We start from the raw sequence: 18,894 nt of genomic DNA on the forward strand, positions 1-18,894 counted from the left end.
ATAAGTTCTGCCAATAAGGCATAAATAAATAATAATAATCAAATGATGGTGCATTTTTTTATGTTATTGATTTAAATGTGCACTTCTTGTACAGTTTAAGTAGGCCTAGTGTTATTTTATTTTTCTTTTACAATAAATTTGTTACAAAAATATTTGTTGTCCGAATGCTTGCAACTTAAAATAACTTATATTTAAATGAATAAGTCTGTTTACATGGTAATATCATTGTACTGTGTTTCAATCATTTCTTTGTTGTTACAATATTTTTTTTAACGAAGTAAGGATAATATTCCATTTTGTTGTACATATTACTCAATATGGTTCGTGTCGTTTGGTTTGTCTACACGAACTTCTTGATTGGTCCCATTCACCTTCTTATTTCTTCTTCATCAGCACGTTTTGGGCCGGTCGTGGTTACTTAACCGTGGGTAATATTAAAAGTCAAATCCTCTATTCGTGTTACTTTTTTCTTTCCGAAACAGATATATTAGAAATTGGTGCCCGAACAGGGACAAAGTCGAAATCGTAAACGAGACACCTTGTTTTCACCTTTAGAGTAACAAAAATCGTAGTGTGTCTTTTAAAATCTTATGTTCAGAGGCAAAACCGAAATTATTCAACATGCTAATTTTAGAATTAAATGTTAGAAATCATTGAAATTCCGCACTGATAAATCAATACAAATACAGTGATGCACCTTTCACTTCAATTGAAGTTGATAATTTTTTAGCTACTCACAATGAAACAAATAGAAATAGAAAAGTTGCGAAACAAGCAATTAGTGAACATGCATCACTTTCCGACAATTCCACCATACATAGAGCCTAACCTTCCGTGGTTGCAGAAGTAGTCTTGAAGTGTGAGCAACAGTCACGTGGCGACAACCAATGTTTAGTACGCTTGGGAGTTTCATCGAGGATCCACCTTTCGTCACCAGTGAGCAAGCGATCAGATAGATGTAAGGTGCCGAGTGAGGAGGGACAAACAGCCTGTCAATCGTCCGTTCTTGTTGGTTGCCTGCAATGTGAAATTACCTATTTGTTCAACTTGTAAGAGTTCCGTATTCAATGCAGGTGCAATCTGATCGTTTCAGTGGAAACATGGAACTTTCCTTATAGTTCATCACACGTTACACCACTCTTGTTCTCGATGACTGCTTTCAGGGTCTCATCATCCAACTAGGTGGTCGTCCACTGCAAAGTTTATCCGAAAGGTTCACATCTCTTGAACGAAATTTCTGGAAGCAATGCCTAGAGGTGCGTTCGTTCATGGCATTCTCCCTAAATGCCTGGCATATGCTGCGACTTGATGCGGCAGCTAATAGGACTACGTTAAAGCCATACAGTAAATACATGCAAACAAGCTGCTTCAATATCTGCATTTCTCTTCGACACTGGAAGGGCTATGACTGGTGTGTGTGCGCAAGGTGCCTGTATTACTGAAAGTCAATGATCAGATTAACTCCAGATCGCTTGGCAGGCACACGCATCATTTCGTTTCCTCTATGAGCTCATGATTAATGAGATGTCAAAAACGGAAAGAGCTTTTTTATTTAGCTCTTAAAATATGTTTACTAGTTGCCTATAATTTAATTCAAAATGGTTCGTTTACAAGATAATCGATTCCATTATACAATGGCAAATTATCTCTAAAAAGTTTATGATAAGGGATTTTACGAAAATATACGTTGCAAAAGAAACAAAGCGTTATTAGTAGGAACGATATAGAAAAGACTTTTTTTTTATTGCAAGGTAGTTAATTAAAACCCTTCTAAACTTTGGATAATCTTGTAGCAAATATATTCAAAAAACGTAGATATAACAAGTAAAAACACAAAACGTACATGTCTGTAAAACAATATTTCGCAAAAATATAAAGGGGTAATAAATATAACAAACTATACAGAATTTTACTATTTACTGAAAGGAATTAGAAAGGCCCAGAAAAGCTCCCAATGTTAAATACTACAGAGGAAGAAGTAACAATACGAATTGTGGGAATAATTTTCGAAAATCTGTTAAACTTATATCACTAAAATTAGTATAATACTCTAACATCACATAAAATATATTTTATATATCGTTCATCAACTATTGAGGTGGAAACAGTACTATTAGTTTCACATCGGTTTTATGTATTATGCCAGTAAAAACTTGATTTTAATGTTTAAAGAAATTGAAATATTATTGCTCACTGTTTCTGTTTTCTTAATTCATCCATATATTAAAGGATCTTCTTTTGTGAATGCAACTATATTGATAATCACTGAAAGTTCATAGAGTCAAATAGGGAAAGAAAGAAACAATGGTATGTACGAGCTGGGTGGAAGACAATAGTAAGCGCTATTTTCAAAGTTTCAAATAAACTGCTAAAGAAAGTTCAACATTCCCACGCAATGCAATGCAATGATACATACTAAACAAGCTTTCCGTACTATATGCAGGAACAATACCGAAATCAAAACCACTATTTGTATTTCTGCTTAGCGTTGGCTTCTTCCGAACCGCACATCTATTTTGTTCGAATTGAAAAAATAATTGTGAACGTATAAAATATCAACAGACGCACATTTCTAATTGGGAATTCACCCCAACAGATAACAGCCGAAAGGTCACAGTTCAGTTTTCTTTCATGGGCGCTAAGGTGTAGTAGCTTGGAACATTTTTAGAGTGGTTTGCCATCGGACACAGTTAAGAAAAAACGACCGTTAGATGGGTTGAACTATTAGATTAACGGAAAATACAGCGTAATGTACGTAAGTTGTTAAATTATCGGCCAAATTTTCTAGAAATCGAGAAATAAAAATTTCTTCAACATCAGACGTTGATACTTGACAGGAGCAAATGTTAAAACATACATCAAATAGAAGTATTCGTAGCAATACTTGAATTGAAATCTACCCTTTACAAGATGTGCTAACATCATTTCCGTCTAAGAATCGAAACTGGGCTTCCAGTGAAACAAACGGTCAGAGAAAATACGATTCTGAGAATGAATTTCAATTTTGATATTTCAAAGTAATTCTAAGTGGAAAAATAAGTGTTATTGTTATACTTCTGTGTGTTATGATAAGCAAACCGTGCGAGAGACGTGCTGCAACACACTAAAGCATTTCAGAAACAAAAAGAATTACAATTTCGGTTATGATCTGGCATGATAACTCAGTACTAACTTTATATTGTGTATATGAGGACTGTTTTACTTCTTTTGTACAAGTTTTCCTTCTAATGGTATCTTTTGTGTTGTTAAGAATAAAGTCAGACATTTCGTTTGGCAATCGGCGTAAAATCCGATATACTGTCCATGCTGCTGTTTGGTACTTGTATTTCGAATTACAAGTAGGAAATGAATGTCTTCATTCGCGAATTTGGCTACCAAAAATGCTTCTGTGTTTGAAAAAAGTGATTTAGCGTGCTTACGACATACAAAAATTTAGTGCAAATGTATTACAATATTTTCAATATGTATGCGTTTGATTTGGCATGCTGGTGGAAGAGTTTTATAGCCGCAATTGAGAAGTGTACAGTTTATGTCTTTCTCAGACAAGCCGCTGGCTTCTTAAATTCTGTTTCAGAGTAGCTAAATTTTCACAGTAAGGTTTTATAAAACATTAGTTATTATAAACAAAGTTTCTAAGTAGACACAGATTTTTTTTTTTTAATTTTAGCATGTTATTTCTAGTACTGGGTGTTACAAGCACTCTATACTGCGTATTTCATGTCTCACGGCTCTGTTTTCCCGGCCAGAAGGCAGAGAAAAATGAGATACTACAGGTTAATTTGTGTCTAGGGATATAGGGATCAAGATACACCCATCTAGTTGTACCCTTCACTGCTATCCTAGAAAGGATGGGTTTAGATCTAGTATAAAGGAAGAACTCTCCTTCTTCATTTAACAAAATACAATTTATTAAAATAAAATAAAGATAACAAGAAAAGAGAAAGAAGAAAACATAGTTTGCAAAACTCAGAATATATCAAAGGAGTACTGAGACAATACTGTGACATCCTTGACAAATTATGACATCTTGTCTGTCTTCAGGTTTAAGTTATAACAGAATAAAATAAAAATCAAAATTACCAATTACAATGACAGATATTGATTGCAATAATTTCCAATCAATTAAAGAGTTAAGTTATTCTAACATTTGAAAGATAATGAATTTAGTTGAGAGTTCTCCACTAAAACTTTGCCATATTGAATTTGTTCCGAGGCTGCCTGCCGAAAAAGAAATTACTTAAAACAGAAACATATTTACCTGAAAAACTGATGGTAGGCTTCGTACAAGGTGTTGACACTTGACGAACACTATACTTTCAATCGCACTCAACTCACCATGTTTCACGGGTTCGGTCATTTTATTATGCCCGACTCCGTCATTGGTGACGCATGTGGTGGTGTGATATTCTGGATTTTTCGAAAACAAGGATGAGTCTCCTCTTCACGTGTCAATGTGAGGAGGGAAGAAAGATAGGACAAGAGACATACGCAATTGCTTATCCGGAATATGTTTACTTCAACAATCAAAATAAGTGATTGACTAAGGAGGGAGAGGGAGAAGTCGGATATTAGGGAGATGGTATCTCACTTGATCGGAAGCATCACATCACTCCTAACTCAAACTTTATGACATTATCATACTGATATTTCCTGAATTGTGGGATTATTTGATTCATATCGAGCCAATGTCCTGTTTCTTGCAAACTAGGTCACGTATGCACTGGTCGTGCAACATAACCTTGAGTGGTTTGTTGTTTGCGTTTTCTTGACTAATCATCCGATGTTTTACGTCAAAAAGAAAACGAAGTGTTTACATAATTTCCAGGTTTGGATGAAACTAGAATGCATTAGTCAACCAATCGTTATCTCTCTATTTCCTCTCTCCTTGAATCACTCACTCCTTGGAGGTAAATTGGACAATTTAAAGGAAATAGCAATCAAACATTAAGATTGTTGTTCCTATAAGCAATGCATATGTAGAACAAAGAAAGAAATTTTAAAATTTTGTTTCCAATAAAGTTAAGGAGACTCGAACTAAGGACCTAGGAGTATATAGAATGGTCACGAAATATAGCCCGTGACATCTCCCCGCATTGGGTTTTCCAAGCGACTCGCTTGGAGAGGATAATATTGGCACTGAAAGGGTTAATGTAGTAACTGTGTACAATTTAAGTGAAACTGAATGCAACTCGACGCTTCAATATGGCATAGAGGTGGAGAACTCATATCATGAGTGTTGTGTTACAAATGGAAGTACTTACTTAGACTAGAAATTAAACTACTGAAGTTATTGAGTTGAGTTGATTTTAGTTTAGCGTCCCTTTCAGCAGCGAGGCTATATGAGACGTGGACCTACTGATTAACGTGGAATCCGAACCACATGAGCTCCCGCCGGGAATCGAACCCGGGTTTCCCACGCCAAAGGCGCGTACGCTAACCGCTTAGCCACGAAGGAGCTCTGAAGTTATTGAATACACTATGACATATGAATGGTACGTCGTATACTAATGATACAAGTTCTCTGTAATTACAACTCGTACATGGACTAAAATAAAGACTAAAGGTAAAGTACAGAGAAAACAACAAGTATATTAATACATTGACATACACAGGTGATCACAGAGACTGTATGAAGGTACAACAACCATGTTGCGGTGCATGACATAAGAACATCATTTCATTTTGAAATCATAAGATTCAAATTACTGGGTTATAATATTCAGAAATGTAGCAACACTGTAATACAAAGCATAATGAACAGTAGTGAAAGAATTCTTGATATTAACAAAACATTAACGATATTGTAAAATAATGTAAAGTACTTCCTTACTTTTTCAACAATTTCCTTAATATGGTTGAACCATTTAACTTCGTACTTATTGATAACGTTTCTATAAAAAGGGGAAGCAAGTAAACCGTAACTTTTAAACAAGGAGGATTCAGCAGTGAATCCGTAAAAAAAAAATGTGTATTGCAAACAGTGAGAGCAATGCATAATACATAATCTATAAAATGAAAGTGACACGTATTCTAAACAATAGTTATAAAAAAAATAAGAAAATAAAATTTAAACTGAACTTTTAAATTGAACCAAAAAGAAGTGAATAAAGAAATAAAAAACTTGCTTAACTATGCAGAAGCATAAAAAAAAAAAACTAAATTGGACCGTAATCTCCACCTTAAATACATTTTACTATAGTTATACTAATGGACACAATAATGATACATCACATTACAATTTAACATTTAACGCTGAACAAAGCGCTTTAAATCAGCAATACGATAAATGCAATGTTACAAAAATAAAACAAGTTCGCCAGAGCATAAGTACACATATAGACACGGCGAAGCTATATAAGGAAATCTATAACTTAACAAACACTACGAATAACTTCAATATATGAAAACCATATTTTGATTAATAGAAATAATGATGGTGTCAACCGTCACAGAAGATGGGATTTCGGGACGTGAAAATAAAATATACAGTATACTAAAGCGAAAATGAGTTTAAAATAATGTGTTCACTGCACCCAAAGATCCGTGTTCTGTGAGGGTGGACGTGTCATCTTTAGGGTCGCCGTTTCCCAAATCATAGTACGCGAACCCAAGTGTGCCGAGCATCAGTAAAGTTTGGGAAACACCGAGCCATGCACAATGTAGACCAACTTTGGGCCAGTTGTAGATATAAGAAGATATATAAACATATACGTGAATATTACATATACTCATGTGTAAACACAAGAGTATTATTGGTTGCGAAATAAAGGTACTACAGCCAGTACAGCGATATTGTCACTCACGAAACAGTAGCATAACAGCGGCGGAGGGTTCAGAGCAAAAATGCTCGCATCCCCCACTGAAAAAAAATTCCCATTCCAGGGGAAAACCCAAAAGGAAACCATGGAGGACTGCGGGCTGCGGTCCAACGGTTGAGAACCGCTAACCAAGAACCCAGAAATGCATGAAACGAAAGAAATCAGAATTAATAACAGAAGCATAAGGTAAACTTGGCAAAATAGAAACCACTCGCAAAAAGAGCCAGAAAAAAATCTGAGCTGAAAAAAAAAATTATGCAGTACATAAATAACACAGGGTTTAGAGTATATTTAATCCAGCAGAGCATAGTTATATCATAGCACCAGTTCATGTAGAAGCAAAACAGAGAGACATCCGGACCGATAAGAGACCGGATGTTCCGAGATAGGAACAATGCAGTCTACGACAGCAGGGTGTGAAAAGCAGAGTGTCCAAGGCAGAGTGTCGCGAATAAAGAACGGGAGTGACCTGTCCGGAGCGGAAAAGAAATTGGACGTAGATCGAGTCTCGTGAGACCAATTGTGTTAGAAATGTCGGGATCGGCAGGGTCGAGCGCGGGTAGTGGTACAATAGCGAAATAACACACAAGAGACTAGGAAGCAACAGAGGGAACCCAGATAGCAGGTGAGTATAATGAACTCATAGCAAGGAGCTTATTGCAAATTAATAAATTAATCAGTGTATACTGAGGCGCGAAGTTGTTTTTAAAAAAAAACAAACAACAAAGAGCAAAAGAATGGTAAAAAGGGGGTAACAGAGAGAGAGGGAGGGGGGCGTGAGGACTGATGAAGAAGCCACAAAGCGGAAAGGGACTAAGTAACAAACGCTTGCATAAATAATAGCACAATCATGGCTATTAGGCGTACATAGGCGTATGAGATCGAAGAAATGAAAAATGGGGTCCGAAAATTTCATTAAAAAAAAAACGCCATACAAAAAAAAGGGCGACATAAAATATAAACATGGCGCCTAGGTGTGGTTACGAATCACACAGGCCGGAAATTCGTAACAGAAGAGCGGAAGAGCGTTGGTTGATGGAAACAAAATGTGATTGGCCGAGCCTGTGAAGAAAACATGGCCGACTAACGAAAGTGACGAGGGGAAAAAAACATGGCCTCCTCCATGGAGCACTGTATCCGGTACAAGGACTGAAACACAAAGTGGCCAAAAGAAAACTAATTTGAGAGTCGTACAAGACAAAAAGTAGCATTATTAATATTATTATTATTATTATTATTATTATTATTATTATTATTATTATTATTATTATTATTATTATTAATAGTAGTAGTAGTAGTAGTATGAAAGAAGGCTGGACGGCAAATCTATATAAACCAACGGTAGTACCGTACGATACCGCATAATGCGAATTACATAAACGTGCAACACAACGAGGCTGGATAGGCTAACGAAGTACTAGAAACGGGCGGATGCGAATAACGTGGTCGTACCTCGAACAGGCCAGGAACTCGCCAACCCACCAACGATAATAGTTACATGAGTAGTATGATTGGGTGGTAGATGTTCTGCTGGTAATACTCAAACAACAGGAACACATACAATTGAATAAGGAAATAAAATCATACAACGGGAAATTAGGGTACTAAAAATTATGCTAGTAATAATAACGATATATAATTGTTTTGGTTTTATATACATATATATATACAAGAAAGATATTAATGCAATAAATCATTAAAATCATATATTGGGATGCAAAAAACTAAAATAACATTGTAAGGAAAACAACTCATAAATAAATGGAGAGAGCTAACCAAATAAAACTAAATAGAAAAAGTTACTTGACAATAAAATGTAGCAACGAAATCCAAATAAGCAAATCAACAAAACTAACGTTGCAACTGCTCAGTTTCAAACTATTTTCTTGATGAACTTCCTTTCTGTCTTTAGTTCCAGTGCGAGGTAAGATATGTGCTTAGTGAATGTATGCTACAAAGCTTGCTTGGCTGCTTACATATCACTGGGTGGTGTTTGTAAATGAATATATATAGGTGTAAGTTGCCCTTCACTAGACAGCTACTAGTATGTAAGTAGATGTAAGTGGACGGGGTTCGAACTCAGACACTCAGGCGAACTTCGAGAAAGTATCAAGTCAACATGGTGGTAGTGAATGATAGGAATGATAAGAGGAGCACAACCGCCGGAAATGAGAATGGGTATCCTGGTTCGGACTCGAACCAAGAACCCGGTAGGCGGAGTGACACGAGGGGGGGATGTCAAAATGGCGGACACTCACATGGTGGTAGTGATACATAGGACTTGGAATATACCTAACTGTGTGTGTGTACCCCCCCGGAAGTGTACCCAAAATGGCGGACAACTGATAAGAGAAACAACATTAAAATAAACAGGAATAGAAATGACAAGAGGAATACATGTATGAATAACGAATATACACTTACAAGGGTTCAAAATTCCCATAATATGGTGGAAGACTTTAAACATAAAGCGGCCGCTAATAGTGTTAGGGTAACTAAATAGCATTTAGTGAAACTTTTTTTTTTTCATTTTTGGAAAAAGTAGTGATTAATTTGCATAACCAATGGATAGAATTTCTCATGGAAATTGGTTTCCGGGACCAACCGGAAACAAAATGGCCGCCTGATGCTAGTGCAAGGATGTATGATATAGTGCAAGCATAAGTTTCAAATGTAGGATATAGACACAATGATAGGAGTTAGTGTGTGTGTGTAGGAGTTAGTGTTATGAACTAGTGTGTACGCAGTCGGCATATAGCTGAAATAAGACAAAATACCATAAACATTCATCAAGTTATCTCACCAACTGGAACGATCTTTGCATTTTTCTCAGCCGATGGGTAGGTTAGGTCATCCATCTAAAAGAAAAACTAAAGAACAGGTTAGGCCTGAAAAAGATAGTGTTAACCATACACGTCAATGTCAACTGAATGAATTTCATAAGTTTACTACTAAATAAGTTCTTATTATTACTAAAGAAGCGGAATACCTACACATAATTCCTACATCTAATGAATTTCTTCAATTCATTATTTCAAGGCTCTACAATAATATTTACTAAATACTACATGATAGAATATATAATACAAAGATTGAATACTTATATCTTGATTATAATGATTGATCATGAATACTATTGTCATTGTGAATACCTACATTAACATAGTGAAAGTCTTAACATATAGGATAACAAATATACTGATTACTCTAAATCTACTTATTGCAAATAAAAAAAACCTTTTTTTTTGCTATAGGCAAAATAAAATAATAATAAAGCAAAAGTAATACAGAGAGATATAATAAAAATGGATAAGAAAATTAGTTTAGTAGAATAAGCTTATTTGAATTATTTTGGTTTTAGCCCTAAAATAATCACTAAAACTGTTTTCTTCTCTTATTCTTATTTCTGCATATAGAGTGTCTGTGTGTATCTACTAATCATGTGCTTTCTTTCAGCAACCGGTTTACAATACAGCCATATATTCGGCAGGTTGGGCATTACGTGGTGTTTCATATTCCGGTGATCGGTTAGCTCGCTGGTGCATTTGATTTGCACATGTTACTCGAGGGGGTGGTGTAGGTTTGCGAATCGAAAGACGATAATATAAACCACCGAGAGTCATAAGAAATATGCATAGTAGAACATTGATGCTGACACTCACCGGCACGAATACGTTTGATGATGGACGAGACTCTTCATGTAGTGGATGTTCAGATAAAGTAAAGGAATCAACAACTGCTGGTACTGATAAAGGATATTGGGTTATCCATTTGGATGGAATCACATGATGGATTTTAGCCTGTAAGGTACTTGTTGAGAGGCAAGGAAACTTTGGACGTAGGGTTACATTCTGAAAAGAAAGTGTACATGAGCAACCGAGTTGCACGAAAATAGCACCAATTTTCTGAGTGGCCCTCAGAGGGATGTCAACTGTAGGACATGTAACTGTTAGGGTTTGTTCATGCGTAATCATCAATGATAGGGTAGTATAGTTTAGGTAACTTGTAGACATTTCATACGGCTTCGCAAAACAAGTCCATTTACAGAACTTATTAATATCTTTCGTGATGCCTTTTAATTGAGCCTTTATACATTCAACATATGGTAAAAGCGTCATGGGCGGAGGAGTCAATAGACACAATAATGCACTATGAATGTCACAACTAGTGTACAAAAGCTGGTCCCCTGGTTGTCGATATACTATAAATGATTGCGGCATTTCTATATGACAAATGGTGTTATCTTTCCGAAATGCAATAGGTGATACTACATAAGCTTGGTCGCGTACATTCCGCTCTATGACAGGTAACTTAATTCCTACTACGGCGTAAGTAGAAGAGATTAGACATTCTGCTAGTGGATAATTGAATATAGAAGCCGGGTCTTCAGGAATTATAGTTAAGGTTTTTCCTTTTGAAGCTAGACTAGCCTGAATACGATCTACTAGGGAAGATAATTCGTCAAAATCTAGAAAACTTGGGTGCACTACTCTTCTTTGACAAGCTGTCAACAGTTTTTCAAATTCTTCAGAAGAATTGATTTTTCTATTCCGACTAGTAAAGAACCATGGTTCATTAGCAAATGAAAATAACGTACGATAGATGTGGTTGATATTATCATGAGATAATAACAGACGTTTAGTATGCAAACGCGTAATGGTGTGAAAGTACGAACCGGTTGACGGGTCGTCGGCCGAAATAGTTTCCAAGGAAAAAGATTGTTCCAATTTACTAAACCCAATTGATGATGAGACATCTTCTGGGTATTCGACTTTAAAAAGAGTGACCACGGATGATTCATAGAAAATCGGGGAATTAAAAGGTAACATATTCAATCCACCGTGAATAACTATTGGTATTTCAAGAGTTTGGGTGTACAGAGTTTACGGTGTACATACCGTTAAAATCAGCAATGAAGATTGACATTTCCCTACGAATAAATGAAACATTTAAGTCACTACGGTTAAACTAATAGTTTCAAATACTGGCATTTACATAATATGTGATACACAAAGTTGTGGAAACCTATAAGAAATGCACAGAGATAACTTAGAGAAATGATCCTATTCCTGACTCTGGGAAGTACTGGGTTGAGCATTCCTTTGGGAATCGGAGTCACCCTTACGCTGAGGTGCACTATTATTAGGTCTTTGTTGGAACCTTGATGGTTTCTGATTACGCGAAGTTTGATTTCGTTTGTTTTGTGGTTGTTGGAATTTACGTGTGTTACGGTGATACTGATTATATTGTCTGCGCTGTTGATCGCTGGTGGTTCTATTGTATGCCTGATTCTGTTGACGGCGATACTGGTTCGAACCCTGACGATAATACTTGTTGCGATTTTCAAGAGTCATGTTACGCAGTTGTTTTATTAGGGCCCGAACAGATGGATCTTGGCGTCTAGGACGCTGGCGAACTGGCTCTTCCGAACGTTGAGCCTGCTTAGTGGTAGTGCCTATTTTGGACGTATACTCATCTATTGCCCTTAAGTTGGCTTGATGTTCTGCAGCTTCGTAAAGCTGTAGATGTTTTTGTAGGTCATCCAGAGTTTGGCAATCCTTAGTTATAATGAAGTGAAGGGCAGGACTGTCCAAACCCTTTAGAATATTTCGGATTTTCTCTTTCTCATCCATAGTGCCGTTTGCCCTTTTACATAAGCGAAGGACATTAAACATGTATTCATTGTATGATTCATTTGGCAGCTTCTTTCTCTGATACAATGCTGCAAATGCATCGCCGATATCTCCAGGTGATTTGAAAGCCTTAAGGAGTTTATCCCTAACTTGATTGAAAGTGACCCCTTCAGCGTTCAACTCGGCACTGTGAACTTCGAAGTAATCGCGAGCACTACCTGAAAGGTATGGGAGTAGATATGCCCTCTTTTCGGCATCACTCCACTTAAACATCTGAGCCGCGCTTTCGAAATCATCAAGAAAACGCGTCACATCCTGATGAGGTTTCCCAGAGAATACATCAATTGGGAAAACTGGAATTTTATTATGAACCGTCACCTGGGGTGTTTCTTTGGTATCCATTACAGAAGGGGTAGATTGTTTGGAATGTCTACTTGGTAACTCTAATTTTATAGAAATGTCACAAGGATTAGACTTACAATGACTACGTGTACGGGCTGCTACTGGACTCCCAGACATGTATTGTTCCTGCGGTTACCAGATGGTGTTTTCCTTTCTACAGTCTGCAAAAAGAGAAAACAGTCCATCAGGGTAGAGTTTAAATGAATATTGGTTCAAACCCGGGAATCTTGAACCTAAGCTGCCTACTCGAAGAACCTTAGGAACATTTTTTTTGAGAGTACAGGGCGTATACAACAAAGTAATTTTTTTTTGCCAATCAATTCAAATAAAATGGATGTCTTCGAGACCTAGCCGGCCTGGATCACGAAGACACCAATCTCTATCTAATTAAACAACTGCAAAGAGACACCATAGAAGGAAGATGATTCTAAATTTTTTTTTAGGCTTTAGTATCAGAGTTGATAGGATTGCCTGGAGACCATTTGCGTTCATGAAATGATTTTAAGCGCTTAACATTCACCGTAAATTCCTTGTTATCACTACCAAGTGTTCTTAAGACACAGGTGTTACGAGGTAACACCTTGATTATTTCGTAAGGACCAACATAGTGCTTCCGTTCTAGTTTATATGAACGACCAGGTTTCCTAGCGTAGGACTTTAATAGTACTTTGTCACCTATTTTATACGATATTTCACGCCTTCCTTTATCAATCCGTTCTTTATCCTTAGCCTGTCGCTGGGCTAGAGCTTTCTTGGCAACTTCGTGAATTCTTTTGAGTCTTCTTTTGAACTCACGAGACATTGGTTTATAACATTGCGTCTCCAATTCATTAAACAACTTCGGCTTTCTGTTATACACTAGCTCAAAGGGACTATATGGATGCAAGTCGTGTCTACTTATATTATAAACGTAAGCTGCTAAAGGAACGTACTTTGCCCATTGTCTTTGATTAGCATCAACGTATTTACTTAGGTATTTGGCCAAGGTATAATTCCAATTCTCTACACGCGCTTGGGACTCTGGGTGATAGGAACTACTGAATACCTGCTGTATGCCTAACAATTTAGCTGTCTCCTTCATCAGTTCGGAATGAAAGTTACTTGCATTATCTGTTTGTATGATCGACGGAGGACCATACACACAGACAATATTTTCAATCACGAAGTTCACCACACTTTTTGCAGTTACGGATCGCAAAGCTCTGGCAACAGTATACCTGGTCATCTTACAAGTGCAAGTGATGATATATTTATACGAATTGGAAGGAGGAAGAGGTCCAAAAATATCGAGTTCCATGGAATAAAATGGATGTTTAGCATCAACTGGGCAATGGAAACCTTGCTTAGGTCTATTGTCAGCGTTCCTCTGTTGGCACGGAAGGCAGGACTTGACATAGTCTCTCACTATTCTTCCCATATGGGGAAAATAGAAACGGGTGTTTATCTTTCCATACGTCTTTGTAAAACCAAAATGCCCACCATGCAATTCTGAGTCATGAGCTTCTAGAAGAATTTTCGGAATCTCTGACTCCGGAATGCACAGCTTAAGGTCATCTCCCATTTTTCTATACAACACACCGTCCTTTAACACATAAGGGCGTGCGACAGCACCAGTCGGGTTGTCTTTGACTTCCTTTAGGATTTTGGAAAAGAATGAGTCCTGTGCTTGTTTAGCCGCCATGGTTTCTTCAGTATTTACCCGAAGATAATTCACCATAGGTCCTACTTCTCTTAGATCGCGCTCTTCTTGAGACAACTCAGTAACAGGGTACCTTGATAAACAATCTGGGACATAATTTGTTTTTCCTGGTTTATGCACGACTTTGAAAGAATATTGTTGTAATCTTACTGCCCATCTTAAATATTTTCCACGAAGAGAAGTGAGATTGCGTAAGTAGCAGAGACTACATGCATCTACATACACTACGAAATCAATTTCACACAAGTAATGATGAAAATGAAGAATACTTTGCACTAATCCTAAAGTTTCGATTTCCGGTATTGAATAATTAGCTTCAGGTTTAGTAAGGGTTCTGCTAAAGTATGCAATAGGATGTCTTTTCCCATCCTTAACCTGTATGAGAACCGATCCAATGCCTTTCTGGCTTCCATCTACATGTAATTCTGTTGGGAGTTGTGGGTTAAACATCTGAAGAACTGGAGCCTCTGTGAGTTTCCGTTTTAAGGTTTCGAATGCTAATTTCTGTTCTTCGCCAAAACGAAATGGAACTGAAGGTTTTGTTAGTTCAGTGAGAGGCTTAGCTATGATGGAGCAATTTTTTATGAATCTCCGAAAGAAGTTTACACAACCTAGAAATGAACGAACATCTTTGACAGTTTTTGGTTCGGGGATTTTTGTGATTGCTTCGATTTTTGATGGAACCGGTGATAGCCCATCTCGCCCAATTTTGAAACCTAAAACTTCTAAATTGTTATATGCTATATGGCATTTCCCTGGGTGGAGTTTCAGATTAGCTTCTCTTAGTCTCTGAAAAACTAAGTTGATTCTTCTAACCATCTCAGGAAAGTCAGGAGCGTATACAATAAGGTCATCAAGAAACAAGACCATGATATTGAATTTCAAAGACGCAAAAATTTTGTCCATACATCGCTGGAAACAACTTGGACTTGCGGATAAACCCATAGGAACTGTCTTAAAACAGAACAAACCTTCACTACATATGATTGATGTCTTTTCCTGGTCTGATTCCTTTAATTTGACCTGATAATATCCGCTGCGGAGGTCTAGGGAGCTTAGAAACTGAGAGTTGCCAATGTAATATAGAAGATCATCTATCAGAGGGGCCCGATATTGGTCTCGAACTATGTACTGGTTGATTTTTCGGAAGTCACAAACGAGTCTATTTTCACCATTTTGTTTCTTTACCACTAACACTGGAGATGCGTAGGCAGATTTTACTGGCCGAATTACATCTTGAGCTAGAAGTTTGGCTATTTCTTGTTGTATTATTTTACGCTGTGACGGCGTTTCTCTATATGGTGCGGTACTTATGGGTACATTTGTGAGCATTTCGATTGAATGTTCATATTCTGGAGTTACTGTAATATCCTCAACACGCCAGGCAAAAATATCTTGGTATTCGCGGAGTAAATCCACAATCTCTGCCCGTTGATCAGGCGTGAGATCGGGTGAGATGTCTATTTCAGTGGCTACATCATGTTCAGAAGTCACCGACTGGACTGATGAAGAGGCCTGGGGCTTATCTTCGCTTTTCCGAGTCAACCGATTTACTGAAGCAACAGATTCAGAATGTACAATTTCGTCATATTCTTCTAACTTACCTATCTTGGTACCTGGAGGGATAACGGTGGTCACATGATTGCAGTTAAGTACTAACACTTGACCTTCTAATTTTGGGTCATATGAAGTACGTGGTACAAGACATCGAAACCGGTGATGTAACTCATCACTAGGTTCAATGTACATCTTAGTAAAATTATGGGAATCAGTTCTTACTTTTACTACCGCCATTTGTTTGGCGGGGATCTTTATTTCGTTAGCAGTGTAAACAAACACTGATAGCTTATATTCTTCTATGTCCTGAATTCTAAAGATAGACCAAGCATCATCGTCTAAAGTCTCTTTTTCAACATTGTTGTTTGTTGGACTTTGTGATTGTTTATCTTTCATCTGATCTTGGGTAGACGTGTAATCCCTTGACTTACTCTGGGTTAGACTACTCCTCGAATTTATTTTCCGCTGTGGTCTTTGCCATTTATTTCCTCTTCTAGTGGAGTTTTTGGTTCGATTCCTACTGGTGGTGATCACATTGGAATCATTGCGTGCATTTATGTCAGGAGGTCCCCGTGGTAAACCTGAACGTGTGAAGTAGTAAACACGTGATAAGTTTAACCTGGGTCTAAACCTAGACTTGGTACATTTGCGGTTTGTCCAGAAATAAACTCGTCTCTTGGGTTGACCTGCAGGGGTTTTCAACAGCAAATAGTTTGGGTGGATGGCAAGTGAATACTTTTGGATAAAATCATTACCTAGAATAACACTATGTTCGTTTTGGCGACCTTTCAACAAAGCCATATTTAACCACATACGGTTGGTATAGCCTTGATGATCCTTTAAATAGAAACATAACCGAACAACTGGAAGTACTTCGGTCAGGTTTCCACCTATAGTCTGGATTCGAACTGTGGATTTAAGACGATTTGCTATAGAAAGCTTGGGTGGTATTAAACTTTCGTGACACACGGAGACTTCACTTCCCGTATCCAAAAGAGCATTTGCCAATCGCCCTCCTAACTTAAGACGAACCGTGGGGAGTGATGTACCTAATTGTGGACCTTTGACAACACCAACGGCAGATAATTTAGTTTTCGTGTTAGGACTACCATCCCTTATCGAGGGAGTCAACGTACTACGTGTTTTCAGATTGTCAACACTTTTTAAAATTCGTAATTTCCTAATAACATCCTCTAATGATCTCACTTCAAATAACATAAGAGTCTCAGCATATGGGAGAGGGAGAGCTCGAAGCAAATAAAGTAGCCATTCCCGTTCGGAAATGTCAGGTCTTACTAGCAGCCAATCTCGTTTGTAAGTGTAAACGAAAGAATCCACTGCATCATCGGGTTGGAGTTTTCGCTTCAGAAGATCCCGATGCAGATAGGATAAATACTGGTCGTCTGGAAATGCTGTTATCAAGAGTTTTTTCAACTCTGCAAACGTTTGCATTTCTGCTATGCGTGGTCGTACTACGTACTCCCATGCTTGAGCACTTTCTCGAAGACATAATGAGAAACAGGAGAGTTTCTTTTCTTCAGACCATTGGTATGCTTGAGATAACAGCTCATAGTCTGCCAGAAAACGAGTAACTGATTCACCTTTGGCTCCCTTAAAGACAGGAAAGTTTAAAGTAGGAGCCCACACTAACTTAGATTCCTGGGTACCTAACTCAACACGAGGTGTGAAAGGTGAAGCCTCAGGGGTTTCTTCTTTAGGATGTTCATCCTGATTGGGGATGTCACCTGGTTGTACTTGTATCTGTAGAGGAGATGCAACTTCCTCTTTTGGTATTTTTAGAGGGTCCTGAGGAGTTGAAGTAGCCATTGGGTTATGAAATTCATAGCTACTTGACATGTTCCCAGGGGAATCCGAGGATGAATCTGAGAATACGGTGCGTGGTTTCGGTGCGGGTTTCGACACCGTCTTATATTCAGTAGTGTCCAAAGGTTCCTCATGAATTGCTTGAGGGAGGAATGACCCAACCATAGGCCTTCCTGGGCATGGCGTTCTCTGCAATTCCTCATCATTCTTAGCAATAGCTCCACATTGCAAACAGTGCACTTGTGAACATTGCGGCCGAACACTCGATGAATGTGAGGTTTTTGACTTTTTGACCTTAGTCCGCTGCATAAAGAAAGACATGACCGAAACAGAATGGAACTTCAAATTCTAGTGACAAAAATACAGCCCATATGCTGAATAATGATTAACATATTCTCACAAAATATTCATGGAATACAATATGGATGGAAAATAACATTCTTACACTAAAATAGAGGCAGGCATACTCTAAACAAAAGCAATTAGGCAATGGGAAAGGTACAAGGGCGTAATCCCGGACAGGCCCCCAAAGATCTCACGGCTCTGTTTTCCCGGCCAGAAGGCAGAGAAAAATGAGATACTACAGGTTAATTTGTGTCTAGGGATATAGGGATCAAGATACACCCATCTAGTTGTACCCTTCACTGCTATCCTAGAAAGGATGGGTTTAGATCTAGTATAAAGGAAGAACTCTCCTTCTTCATTTAACAAAATACAATTTATTAAAATAAAATAAAGATAACAAGAAAAGAGAAAGAAGAAAACATAGTTTGCAAAACTCAGAATATATCAAAGGAGTACTGAGACAATACTGTGACATCCTTGACAAATTATGACATCTTGTCTGTCTTCAGGTTTAAGTTATAACAGAATAAAATAAAAATCAAAATTACCAATTACAATGACAGATATTGATTGCAATAATTTCCAATCAATTAAAGAGTTAAGTTATTCTAACATT

This window comes from Thermobia domestica, chromosome 18 (genome assembly GCF_964235325.1).
Source record: "Thermobia domestica chromosome 18, izTheDome1.hap1.1, whole genome shotgun sequence".
Classification (NCBI taxonomy): Eukaryota; Metazoa; Arthropoda; class Insecta; order Zygentoma; family Lepismatidae; genus Thermobia; species Thermobia domestica.